The following is a 15352-nucleotide window of genomic DNA, read 5'->3' on the forward strand; positions in this document are numbered from 1 at the left end:
GCGACCAGCTTGCAACATTGTAGCCAGAAAGGGAGATGGCAGGTAGTTCACCCAGGGAGAGAGACCTGAGTTCGTTGACCACTTACATCTGTATTACGAGAAGAAATAGGTGTATGTCAGCGGCGATGTTGCCAGACTGCTGAAACTTTAAACTTAATTTTCTAATTAACCGTGTATTTAATCACAACGCATAATATAGGTTTTTCTATTCATTTAAATGTACCCTATCGTCCCTTTAAGTCTGCAAGGTTATTTCACTTCGATCCTCTATATACAGTATAAACAGTAACTTCAGGTCCTTTCTGTTTGTTCTGATGATGGAACCTGTATGTTGTTCCAAAACGTTGGAAATATTAAGTTTCAATACACGGTGGAATACCTAAAAGTCTATTTATGTGCATTAGTAACAGTTTGTAAATGGATCAGAAATTTCGGAAGAAAAATACAGTCCAGACGGACAGACAATCAATTACAAACATTGAAAAAGGAAATAAAATATGAGTTTCGTACCTAAAAGCAAAACGAAGGTTATATTTCACTTAATTAAGGAACTGAACACGTAAACATTATTGAATTCGAAGGCTTTTCGTGAATAATACGATTGTGACCGATGTATTGAATATATTTCCTGGTCAGAGATGATAAAAATAGAACGGACATCTCTGATGCAACGAAACTGAGCAGAGCACAATACCAGATTCAGGTCAGAGATGCTAGTCTCGGTTTCCAGGGATTTTGGGATTTATCTGACCCTCCCCCTAACATTTATGTGACCTGTAACCCGGGGATTTTCTTCTCCTACTTTAATAATGGTCTCGATGGTGCTGCCAATCCACCTGTCCTGCTGTCATGGCAATCCTATGTTATTGACAGTACCAGTTTATCGGTTCTGCCGACAGGGCGCTCTGTTTTATAAGATACCTTCCTACATGGCATAACATACTCACAGACTTTTCCCCCAAAAACGATAGCAGCGCCACTAATTGCTTTTACCCCCACCTCCTCCCTACGACTTTGCCGCATGCATGAATCCGAAGGATCGTCTGGATTAAATGTGGAATTCTGTGTCAACGCTGTACCTCTATGGGTAATAGAATCTCGAAATTCGAATTCCAGTCTATGTTAACGAAGTACGAAATCTGTACTTCAGGAGAAGAGCTTACGACAATTGGATTAATTTAATTTCAATTTTACATCCGAACATCAAAAGTTAATTTCCGAACCAAGCCAGATCTAGTACCATTTACGTGATCTACAGATATGGTAAAACTGGTAGTACAAAAACGACTTTTAAAGTTGATTGGAAAAATGAATTGATTTTTAGTATTAGAAAACCTGGATGTACGTATTATATTTTTTTTATTTTATTGGGTTATTTTACAACGCTGTATCAACATCTAGGTTATTTAGCGTCTGAATGAAATGAAGTTGATAATGCACGTGAAATGAGTCCGGGGTCCAGCACCGAAAGTTACCCAGTATTTGCTAGTATTGGGTTGAGGAAAAACCCCGGAAAAAACCTCAACCAGGTAACTTGCCCCGACCGGGATTCGAACCCGGGCCACTTGGTTTCACGGCCAGACGCGCTGACAGTTACTCCACATGTGTGGACTGTACGTATTATATGTGCCGTCCTTTTCAATCAGTTTCTGCCTTAAAAGGACACTCTGGAGTTTAAAAAAAATTATTTTTATTTATATTATACATTTGGTGACTCATAAGGGAAACAACCCAAAATTTAAAGTTTTGAGAAAACTATATTTTAAAGCTCTATTTAGCTGCAAAAAAACCAATTTAACACACACTAATTTGAAACTTACAGTACAAACAGTGGATGATAACCTCTGCACCAAAATGAAACTGCCAATACATCATGAGAAGAGATTTCCAAAATCAAAATAAGTTTTTTCTCTAACATTCATCGTTTTAGAGGAAATCGTTATGTTTCTATGAAGCATTTGGCATCATCACGGCTGCTGCAATAATTCTAAGCAAGCGCGGCCTGCACTCCTTACCTTCCCCTCCCCCTCTGCTGTAACACGCGACGTGAGCTGAGTTGCAAGATTTATTTCAACGATTTTCGCTATTATTTAATTTAACTTAATAGTTAAACTGTTCAATTTTCAACAAAAAAAAAAAAAAGGATTCAAGACAATACCTGTGCAGATTATTTTTACCTATCTGTTTGTATCAACCACTTATTTCGGGCCATTACCGCAATAGAGTTCTGCAAGCATTGGGCAAACACTATTTTTTTCTGATTAACAGTGCTTCATCGAAATAAAAGTGTAATAAAAGTTTTGTTATAATTAACATGTAGAATCACCTCTTAAATTAAGACGGTGTTATAATAATGCTGTTGGTAAGTTTGTCTTATACAGGATGTTTCCGGGCTAGTGTTACAAACTTTCAGGCATGACGGCGAAGGGCACATGTATCAATTTGAGATAAGGAACCATGGTCCGGAAATGACTGAGTCGAAAGATATAAGCAAAAATAGTTGTGTGGAAATGGAACTGTAATTTCGCACCACATGCCCTCCTTCCCTTAACCTTTGGAACAGTCGTGGAAAGATGGTATGGGCCGGATGTCTCATACGTGGGTACTTATCCCGATACAATCTGTGAGCTTGTCTACTGTTCCCATTGGCTCATCCATATTCGAAAATCAGGTCTACATATTCCGCTCTCGTGTACTCCTCCATTTCACTAGGACTGATTGACTGGACACTGCAACTTGTACACATAAACTGCTGTCTACAGACGTGCATATTAGGACCGACCATGTCCGTTACACATTACGCTATCTGCATTGTTTTAGTGTAGTTTCCTGTCCCCATCCCTCAGACAGCGCACTTATTGGAATACTGTAAGTAGACGAAGTAAACAACGTCAGATGAATACAGTATGTGTAAGATGTACAGATAAATACACATAAATAAGGTGTACAGAGGAATAAAATTATTTCATTTCCACACAACTATTTTTGCTTGTAACTTCGACTCGGTCATTTCCGGACCAGAGTTCCTTATCTTAAATTGATACATGTGCCCTTCGCCATCATCCCTGAAAGTTTGTAACATCACCTCAGAAAAACTCTGTATATGCTCTTCCAATTAGCAATGCTCATGTGAAGCGAGTTTTTAAAAAATTAAGAATCTCTGGACTGACGAGAGGAACCGGATGAGGCGAGAACTTGTAAAATCAGAACTCATGGTAAAGACGAACTTTAATATGTCATGTAGATAATTTCTTATTATGTTTCAACAAACAAAAAACTATTAAACAAAAGCAAAGGGAGCAACAAATACTATTTTAAACAATGTTAATGTAGTGGTTGTAGGGACATGTATATCAATCCCTGCGCTTTTCAATGTGTACAGACTTATGGAATGTTATTTAATGTAGGACTACACTGCAACAACCAATAATAACACGAAGGTAATTCTAATTGTTTAATTCAGCGTCAAAATACAAGTGTATTAATATTGAAATTTATTATAAGTTTGTGTTTTTTTTATTTTTTAATGTGTCCTGAATTTCCGTCTTCTTTGCTTTGCAACCCTAATAAGAATACGGACAGACGAGGAATAGAGGGTAGGATGAAATTACAACAGGAAAAAAAGGAAGCGAAAAACAATAAGAAGATGAAATAAAAAGTTCAATATTTTGAGAGATGGCAGTATTAATCAAAACAAGAAAATAAGTCTAATAAACATGGCTCCTAGCATTAATATCTTCTTAGATGCGACTGCTTGTTCATCAGCATCATAGGAGATGCTTAATGGGACTTCTATTTTTTAAGTGCATTCATTATTTTCGACGGTGGTAGTATAAATTAAAATAAGAAAAGAAGTCTGATAAACATGAATCATAATTATTAATAACTTTCGAGATGTACTTGTTCATCAACATCTTAGAAGATGCTGAATGTGAATTTCATTACAAAAAGAAGAGCATTCAATATTCTGAGATGTAGTAGTATTTATCAAAACAAAGGAAACAATCCAATAGTTATGATTCCTAAAATTAAACAAGGGCTTTGAAATTGTATTGTGAGAACAGCGTAACTTCTAATGTGAGTTCTTCACTTCTTCCTTATTGAATGTACTACATCACAACGGATATGCAGAAGACAATAGACAATAGATCTGGAGAGATATTAATTTTACGACCCATGTTTATTAGACTTCGATTTCTTGTTCTGATGAAAACTACCACCTCTCGGAATATTTTTAATGTTTTGTTTATTTATGAAAAACACATTTAGCGTCTATAATATTCATCAACAAGTAATCATATGTCCAAAGATATTAATTTTAGAAGCCATGTTCATTACTCATCGTCTCCACTGATAAACATTTAACAACAACATGTGTGTCTGTATATTTCATATTGTTCTAGTGTGTTTAGTTTCTGGCTTTTTGGTTGGATGTGCTGTATTTCCATGTCTGTGTTGATGTCTCTGTGGATGTGGTTAGCATTTGTGATGTGTTCTGCATATGTGGATGTGTTTTGTAATTTTGTTATGGCTGTGATGTGTTCTTTGTAACGTATTTGAAACGATCTGCCTGTCTGTCCTATGTAGAAATTGTTGCAGGTGTTACATTTGACTTTGTATACGCCTGTGTGGTTGTATTTGTTTGCTTGTGTTGTTTGTGTGTTGAAATGTTTTTGTAGATTGTTACAGACACACAAAAACCAACCCCAACGAAATTCTCAACACACAACTCAACTTCAAAACACACACACTCTTTGACTCTACACTATACCACAGGAACACCCTCACAGGAAACAGAACAAGTGGCGCCAAGACCAACAACGACCAGTTCTGAAGATGACCCATAAATAGATCGAAACGTGTAAACGAGGTACGTTGAAATTTAACACAGGAAAGTCTTACCATACATATTCCGAAGTTATACTGGGTGTTCAGTTCAAAGTGTGTCATGGCTCGCTGTATGCCGTCATGTGGCTAGCCGATGAGCCTAGAGAATTCAATCTTCCTACATTTCCGCAAAGGTGTATTACCTAGGAGGCAGAGAAGTTGCCTCGCAAGTACGGCGTCCATTCTGAAGAGTGCGTACCGATGCGTACGATAACGCCGGTAGTGGCAGGAATGTGAACTGTTTGGAAATACGTAGTCGGGATATGGGGAGAGGGTTAAGACGATTACTTACGTATTTATTGACATTAACTTCGACGGTCAACATGGACACGGAGTATTTGATTTGTGTTGTGGAATGTTACCGTACGCAACCGATGATAACAAATACCCTGCGTACGACTTGCCGGCGCAAAACACAGTTCGAAAGAGGTTATGGTAGCACACAGACCGTACAGACCGCCATCTGTTGCTACGACGTTCAAGTTATACCGTACACGTTCTCAAGTTCAGATTGAAGAACGCCTTGAATAATAGGCAACTTCTCTGACATATAAGTTGAAACTCGCTTCAAATCGGTGACTCAACAACAGTGACGTCATGACACACTTTGAAATCAACACCCAATATTTAACATGTTATTGTTAAATGTTTATCAGTGGAGACAAGGCTTTAGACTTCTTTTCTTGCTTTGATGAATGGTACAACCTCTCAAAAAATTGAATGCTTTTTAACACCCTGTACAAAGCGAAAATGAGAAAAAAGATAATATTAAAAATAAAAGGTAAAATTAACGTTAAGAAAAAGTAAAAGGAGAGAAACAAATTAAAAATGTAAAGGGATGAAGAGTATGACAAAATAGGGTTAAAGGAGAACAAAATAAATAATGGATGGAACCAAAAGGAAAAGAATTTGCTGGGAAATTAAATAAAAAAAAAGATGAAGAGCGAGGGAAAACCAATGAAAGGGACAAAAAGGAGAGGAATTATATTGGAACAGAAATAAGGGGAAAGAGGATTATGAAAACGAGAAACAAAGGTATGGGAATAACAAAAACTACTTTTACCCTCCCACTTAACTTTTCATAATTCATCAACGTTATCATGTTATCGCCTCAGCATAACCTCTGCAGTTAACAGGAATAATTACCAAAAACCACACAAGTAGGAGACATTTAATAAGCTCTCATTAAGTAACAAGTTGGGGGAGATGTATCCTGCAAGCACGTACGGCCAGAATAGCAATTAGGAACCGAGCATGAAGAACGCGGCCGAAAAAAGAATAACAGCTTCCGACCCAATATGATCAAACCGCTCTGCGACCTCTGACCTTATTACCATTGCGCTTCTGCATGGTTACGGAACGCGTGTTGCCACAGATAATTATTGCAACGGCAAATTAACTAAAACAAAATGCTAGAGCTATCGGCGTGACAATAAAACACTCGTTACCATGACGACGGGAACATTTTAATCACACTGCCAAATGAAATGTTAAAATGCCGGCGGTTTTTAAGATTAGCTTTGCAAACCAGAAGCTCTTGACATTAAAATAAAAGCCAAAATATCATAATATTTTCAAAATTATTGTTAGGGATTTAATTCTATTTAAAATTGGATTCTCTTCAGTGAAGTTGTGTATATTAGCGATCAGTCACATAACATAAGAAACAACGTCATTATAGTGATTCATATTTTCTCATTAAAAGTTTTGCGTATTTAACAAACATTTATGTGCTTGTCATATTATTAATGTTCTTGTTGTTGGTTAATATGATATACAGGGTGTCGCAAAAGTCACTTGATAATGAGGAGCATCCCACAGTTGTGGAACTTGCGACCAAAAGTGGACGAATCCGTGTTATAATATTTTTCAGGAAACAAGACAATCATCATTGAAAATGACAAACACATTAAGGGGAGTCTGTACTGCCTATCCCATAAATGTAAATTTCATCTAATTTAGGTGCACGTTTCTCAGGACTTACATAAGATACACATTTGAAATTTTTAGGGGTTATTCTTCAAGTATTATTGTGTGTAACAGGCTAAAATTACGGTTTTCATCTTTTATTACTCGGTTTTACATTGATGGGATGGCAGTACAGACTCCCCTTAAGAGAAAAAAAAATCGAAAAAATAAAACATCTGATTCATTCTTACTAATCGAATATGCTAATACCAAACTTATATCTTCAGTATTTCAGTAATAAAAAATAACAGTTGTATTAATTTGGATTTGTCGACTTTTGATTAAAAATTGTACTTTTCTTTCTAGTTTTATTAGGAAATTTCATTAATATTTCAGTTTTTATGATTTCAAAGTGGTAAAATAATTTTTAATTGATTAAATGGCGAACTTACTCGTGTTAATTATATAAGCATATCGGCTTACAGCTGTTTTGGTACTACTTGACACCATCCTCAGAGCTTTCTGTGTCTCGGCGCCATCTCAACTTCGCTGCCTGTTGTGTGAGTGCGTTCGTGTGGTGAAGAGTTGTGTCAAATAGTGTGTATTCTGAAATTGATCTGTGTGTTGAGAATTTGATTAGGGTGTGTTTTAGTGTGTCTGTATATTTCATATTGTTCTAGTGTGTTGAGTTTTTAGTTTTTGGGTTGTATGTGTAGGATTTCCATGTCTGTATTTATGTTATTGTATGTGTGGTTAGCATTCGTTATGTGTTCGGCATATATAGATGTATTGTGTCCTCTAGTTATTGCTTTAATGTGTTCTTTGTATCGAGTTTGGAATGATCTGCCTGTCTGTCCAATGTAGAAACTGTCGCAACTATGGGTATTATATTCAAGTGTTAAAAGTACTGTACGACAGATTCAAAATGAATTATTTTTTATTCAGTTAGAATATATTTTCTTCCTTAACTTAAACACAGACCCATAGACTATATTATATCTTCAATTAAACACTAAGTAACGAAACTGACCATTTTAGGCAGACATCCCGTATAACATTTGTATTCGACACAATACGTTTAGTGTTAATAATGCAAAGAGTGTAAAACTGCATTCCAGCCAAAACGTCTACACAGGCAGAATATATATAAATCTGGAATTTAGGTATAGCTCCCTGCGAAGCTGACTTGAATAATTTCAAGGAAAAAATTGTTCCAGGGCCGGGCATAGAACCCGGAACCTTCGGCTGAGCGCGCCAACGCTCCACGACTGAGCTACCCAGGAAGTCTATCACAACCCTCAATAATTGTCCGAGGTCTGGTAGAATTCCTGGGTAGCTCAGTCGGTAGAGCGTTGGCGCACTCAAAGTTCCGGGTTCGATGCCCGGCCCTGGAACAATTTTTCTCTCGAAATTATTCAGGCAGAATATATGTTTAAAAAGTAAGACCTAATATTATGAGTATTTATTATTTTAGACGATTTAACAAAGCTGTATCAACTACTAGGTTATTTATCATCGATGTAATGGTGATAACGAGATGGTATTCTGCGAGACGAGGCCCAGAATTCGCCATGGAATTACCTTCTGTTCGCCTTACAGTTGGAGAAAACTCTAACCAGATATCAGCCTAAGCGGAAATAAATCTCACACCGAGCTATGCCAGTAGCTCAATTTGTTATTATAGGCCTAATACCCTCTCTCATAATATATTGCGTTCAAAATATTTTTTAAGTTTAGTTACATAAGTTTTAAAATCCTGCAAAAACTAAATTTTACAAACTTTTTCTTTGGGTCGAAAATCGAAACTAATGATAGGTATGCCCGGTATGCTATTCCATATTGCATTAAATAGACACCAGGTAACGATCCAATCAGTAAGCCCTGTTGGTGTCATTACACTTGTACACATAAGTGGATTCGTTTCAGCGGCAGCTGGTATCGATTCCCGATGCCCAGAGCTTCAACACCTCGCACGGGCAGAATCAAGTTCATCGCGCGCGGTTTCCATAGCAGCGATCCCAGGTGCGGCTGGAACAATTGACACGCGATCCGCACCCACTAGATGAGAGTTTTCTACGTGTAAGATAACACCGAAGTATGTGGGTGAGAGGTAAGTTACAACTTCTATGAATTTTTCGCGTTTGTAACGTGTAGGATGTGTTAACAAGTACCTACCGTATGTTTTCTTAGCTTCAAAATCTAACAGCTGGTAACAAGAAGACGGCGTAAAACTTACTAAATTACAAGAAATCCGGTGGTTCATTGCCGCCCTCAAATAAGCCTGCCATTCGTCCCTATCCTCAGCAAGATTAATCCAGTCTCTACCATCATATACCACCTCCTTCAAATCCATTTTAATATTATCCTCCCATCTACGTCTCGGCCTCCACAAAGGTCTTTTTCCCTCCGGCCTCCCAACTAACACTCTATAGCCTATGCATTTCTGGATTCGCCCATACCTGCTACATGTCCTGCCGATCTCAAATATCTGGATTTAATGTTCCTAATTATGTCAGGTGAAGAACACAATTCGTGAAGTTCTGTGTTGTGTAACTTTCTCCACTCTCCTGTATCTTCATCCCTCTTAGCCCCAAATATTTTCCTAAGCACCTTATTCTCAAACACCCTTAACCTATGTTCCTCTCCCAAAGTGAGAGTCCAAGTTTCACAACCATAAATAACGACCGGTAATATAACTGTTTTATAAATTCTAACTTTCAGAGTTTTTGACAGCAGACTGGATGATAAAAGCTTCTCAACCGAATAATAACAGGCATTTGCCATATTTATTCTGTGTTTAATTTCCTCCCGTGTAACACAAGCAACAACTGGGACATTCGTGTTTTCTTAATTCTTACACCAATTGAGCTATTCAGAGCAGAAGTGGTGTAAGTCAAAAATGGATAATGAGGGTTAAAGTAAACATTCTGTAAAATACAGCGCAAAGTAGCAATTAATATTCAATTTATTTCAACTATTAGCAGTCAATGGATAGCAAGAAGGCCATATTAATTGGTACTTTGCGCTGTATTTTACAGAATTTTTACTTTAAACCTTATTACCCAATTTTTACTTACACCACTTTTGCTCTGAACGGCTCAATTGATGCTCTTTTTTTTTACGAACATTTACACCCTAGTCCGAGACTTACTGTGTTGAATACTCTATATCACTATAATGATTGTTGAAGTCCGTACGGCCCAATTTCCGGAAGAACAGCGTTTACTATTTGGTACCATCTACCGATTCAGCTTATAAAACACACAGTTCCGACGAAGTCTGCGTTAAGCCTCTCTCGTTCCCTTGAGAGTTCAGGAACTTTCTCGAAGCCATTTGTGCGCAAGTTAACGGTACTACGTCGTGCTGCATTGTTTGCCGAATCGGAATTACTGAATGACAAATTAAGTTGGAATTAATGGCAGCGAAGTGAGCCCGAGAGCCCACAATTTAGCCACTGTTCGTGCGACAAGACGAGAATTATTATGCATGATTAAAGATGGATTGTTTCCCAGGAAATGTGGACGTTTGCGCCACATAGCTGGACGTAGGTTGTGTTCGAGAAAATGTTGGTAGTACGCTGCATTGACATTTTGGTCTTGAGATACGGCATGGCTAATGATAACACCTTCACTGTCGTATGTCACTATTAGCATGACTTTCACCCTAGTGGTCTAGAGGGTTCATATCGCACTTTTTAGGACGTGGTGATCCTTTGTGATGTCAGTCATTAGATTGACCCTTCAGGCTCGTATGCCCGTGCCCACGTCTCGTCAATAGAAACAATACGTTGCAGGAATACGTCCCCTTCGTTGTGGCATCTCTGTAGGTGGAGTTGAGCTATTGTTTATCAGTGCCACTTCTGTGCTTCTGTCAGGTTATGAGAAACCCAGTGTGCTGCAGTTTTTCTCATGTGGAGGTTTTTCTTCAGGATGTGACACACAGTTTGATGACTGAATCCAAAATCAATGGATAATTCTCGTACAGTCCAGCGATGATCAACAGCAAGGAGATCTCGCACTAACAACACTTGTTCGTCACAAATGGACGGGCGACCTGTGCGAGCCACATGTGCCGTCTCATTCCGACCCGTACGAAATGTAGAAACCCATCTTGCAACCGTCCGATCGGTAGTGCATCGTTGTCACAAGCTTCAAATAACCCTTGATGACATTGACGAGCGTTTTTACCACGGGCTACCTCGATTTTTACCCAAAATCGCTGCTCGAGTTTGGTAAACATGCTTTAGGTAAAGGTAAAGAGGTAAAGGTATCCCCGTAACATGCCATGAAGGCACTTGGGTGGCATGGAGGTAGAGCCCCATGCTTTCCATGACCTCGGCACTAGAATGAGGTGGTGTGGTCGGCACCACGCTCTGACCGCCTTTTACCCCCGGGAAGGACCCGGTACTCAATTTTATAGGAGGCTCAGTGAACCTCGGTGCCGTTCTGAAAGTTTGGCAACGAGAAAAAATCCTGTTACCACCTGGGATCGAACCCCGGACCTTCCAGTCCGTAGCCAGCTGCTCTACAAACTGAGCTACCCTTAGAGCAGTTAAAAATAGTGCTCTATATTTTAATCACGTAAATAACAACATCTGTTGTCATAGCAACCGGTTTTATCATTCAATACATCGACAATATCTCCAACTACGCTCACCAGTTGTCACGTATCGCATGCGAATGTGCATGACCCATTCCCTGCAGCGTTGCCACTACTTTATTTACAACCCATATACAGGGTGTTTCCGGGCTAGTATTACAAACTTTTAGGATGGTGGGGAAGGTCACATGTATCAATTTGAGATGGGGAACCATGGTCCGGAAATTGCTGAGTCGAAAGTTATAAGCAAAAATAGTTGTGTGGAAATGGAATTGTAATTTGGCACTACTTCCCTTTATCTTTGGAACAGTCGTGGAAAGATGGTATGGGCCGGATGTCACCTACGTGGGTATTTGGCCCGATACAATTTGTGAGCTTGTCTACTGTTCCCATTGGCTCATCCATATTCGAAAATCATGTCTGCATATTCCGCTCTTGTGTACTCCTCCATTTCACTAGCACTGATCGACTGGACACTGCAACTTGTACACATACATGGATGTCTACAGACATGCATATCAGGACCGACCATATCCGTTACACATTACGCTTTCTGCATTATTTTAGTGTAGTTTCCTGACCCCACCCCTCAGACAGCGCACTGAATGGAATACTGTAAGTAGACAACGTAAACAACGTCAGATGAATACAGTGTGTGTAAGATGCACAGCTAAATACACATAAATAAAATGTGTACAGAGAAATAAAATTATTTCATTTCCACACAATTATTTTTGCTTGTAACTTTCGACTCAGTCATTTTCGGACCAGGGTTCCTTATCGCAAATTGATACATGTGCCCTTCGCCATCATCCCTGAAAGTTTGTAACACTAGCCCGGAACAACCCTGTATATCGCATACCTTTCATTAATTACTACTGTCCACACCTGTGGAGTAAAGGTTAGCGCGTCTAGCGGCGAAACCAGGTGGCCCGGGTTCAGTTCCCGGTCGGGGCAAGTTACCTGGTTGAGGTTTTTTTCCGGGGTTTTCCCTCAACCCAATGTGAGCAAATGCTGGGTAACTTTCGGTGTTGGACCCCGGACTCATTTCACCGGCATTATCACCTTCATCTCATTCACACGCTAAATAACCTAAGCTGTTGATAAAGCGTCGTAACATAATCTACTAAAATAAAAAAATAATAACTACTCTTAACATAGACCCATATTCCCCGTTTGTAAATCAAAATAAAAATTAACACAACTGTAGTTTTATTCCTGAACCTCAGTGACGTTATGTTCCGGTGCACTCCTCAAACAGCGCAGATTTTTGTTGTTGTTGATACTGTAAAGGGTCCAGGGTTACACAGGTACGCACGATTTCAAACCGCGCTGACCTCCAAAGAATACATTGATACTCTAGACGAGATTCAAACCAATGATTATAAGGAATGTCAAAGCCATATCCATGTGATACGGTTCTGAATTTCACATTTGTTTGAAATTTAGGATCAGAAGAGAGAAAAGCAGAGGAACAAACAACGTCTGAGTTAGAACAAGCAACCTTTGCTCCATTCATCCCTCAGGGTTCGCATGCAGAGACAAAGGAGCGATGCCGCCTGGCTTCCCGTGTAAACAATGCGAAACAGAAAGTTTGCGAACGCGCCCTACTTCACGCAGCAAATTGGGCTGTCGGGTTCATCAGATCAATTCAGCTGCTAAATAAAACATAAGGAGTCAGACCTCACTTGGCGGGGCAACTTGACGGCAGGAAGTTACAACACAGTTTATTAATTCTCCACATGTACAGTGAGTCCGCGGTTACTGGCTTGTGCATAAGTTCGTAGCGTTTTCCTGTACTTTCATTCATTTAATAGTACTATAGCGACACAGCTACCATAGAAACGAAAAACGCTACCATTCTTTCAACCAGTAACCGTGTTGCAGCGGTTGAAACAAATGCCACTTCAGACGCGAAGATTTGAAACCGACGTGTGAACTGTACGATAAACAGAATTAGTAATCCAACAGTAATATCCAGTTGTGCCAACTTTTGAAAAACATTGGGTGGGCTCAAAACATTTCACTTATACAGGGACACCATTTTATTTTTTACTAACTTTTCTAATATTAATCTTTGGATTAACGGTTGAGAACCGGAAACACCGTTTGCTACCCCTTTTCACGACTGGAGTTCGATGATACTGGCCTAAAATACAAACAAATCCCTTTACTAGGTATAAGGGGGAAGAAATGTAGTTCATCCATTTACGTAAACTAGGAAATATCGCGATTTTGAGTTTGATAATTTTCATTAGGTTTTTGTTTAATCAAAATACAGTACTGTATTAACAATAAGTGTTTTTACTCACGAACTGAGCTATCCATTCGAACATATTCATTATGCAATATAGGCCTATATTATACTGTCTTCAGCACATTATCGTACAATATAGAGAATAAAGTTAAATTGAAAAATAATCATAATATGGATATTTAAACACATTTTTGAAAATGGTGGCCGTTCATTTCGATACAGGCTTTAGTTCTAATGTGCATATTATCGCACTATAGACTATTGTACCTAATTCCAATTACCAGTTTCGTCTTTCGTACTAGTAACTCATGTTGAAATAATTCTGTACCTAATCTATAAAAGAGTACCTTACGTACAGTAAAATCAATCTTCACTTCTGCCCGATTCGAAAAGATAAAATTACTCAGACATACTATCTACTGTCCGTCCAAGTGGTTTTGTCGTAGGGTCGTAGAAAGGGAGGAAATCACGTGACAGTTAATTACTTAACGAGGCCCTTTTATTTAAGTTATTTTAAACAGTTGTATGGGTATAATATTACGCAGACGTCCAATTCCTAACAGAAATTAATGTTCTCAGAAAAAAGCTAAGACAGCCCAGCCACTAGCTGGCGAATAAAAGCTGGTGGGGGAAACCAGAATACGAAGGCAAATGGACGACAATACCTGTGCGAAAATGATTCAATATTGAAAGCTCTTTCGTCACTGGAAAACGCGAACATATTTTTGGAACGTACTGTTTACTATGTCCGTAAGGCTACTATGACTGTATATGCGGTCTTGGATCTGTGTGGAGGACGGTTGAACTTCATTAGTAGAAGGGATGGGAGTGTAATACATTCAAAAACTCAGGTACAATAAAAATTGAAGTAAAAATGAAATGATGTCCCTGTATATATAAAGTAGAATGCTAAACATAACACCGACATCTGAGAAGAATTTTGAAGTGTACTTAGTGTTGCTAACTCTCCCATATTACCCGGAATCTCCCGTATTTGCTCCTAATTTTTAACAACATTTGAGAAGACTCTGTTACCGGAATTTTTATTTTCATTTACTGATGTTTAATAATTTATTTTTATCTACCACTATTCCCCTTATATTATTAACCAGCTTTTCATAGCTAGTTATTAAATATTTTCGGAATTGTTAGTTACTTTATTTGCTGTTCAACGAAATAATGTCTGAAAGTAATCAATAAGGCATTCTTAAAGCAATGTTCAAGCAACGAGATTCCAGTTATTAAACTCATACTTTATAGATAAGTATTGGAAAAAGTATTTAGATGAAAAAATGTTTAATTGGACTGATTTAACTATAAAGCGAATAACTGGTTTTACAAAATTGTTCAGTGAATGAAATGGTGGACTTCGCACACGAATGGATAAAACAAAAAATAAACCCGTGCAATTAGCAAAATTCATTAACAAATGCGTGCATTTCACGAAAATGATTATATACCAAGTTAATTTAACCAGCAATTGAATATAATATGAATGAGTGATTTTGTAAACAAGTACTCGAATTAATTTAATTTGGATTTAAGAGAAGGATGAGTAACAATATTTAATGGACAAATTGAAAGTTAAATGAGCTTCATTTCACTCGGTTACTTAACTACTGGTTATTTAGTGCCGATAGAATTGGACATAGGGAGATGGTATTTGACGAGATGAGGCCGAGGATTCGCCATGCGATTACC

The sequence above is a fragment of the Periplaneta americana genome, chromosome 9 (assembly GCF_040183065.1).
Source record: "Periplaneta americana isolate PAMFEO1 chromosome 9, P.americana_PAMFEO1_priV1, whole genome shotgun sequence".
Lineage (NCBI taxonomy): Eukaryota > Metazoa > Arthropoda > Insecta > Blattodea > Blattidae > Periplaneta > Periplaneta americana.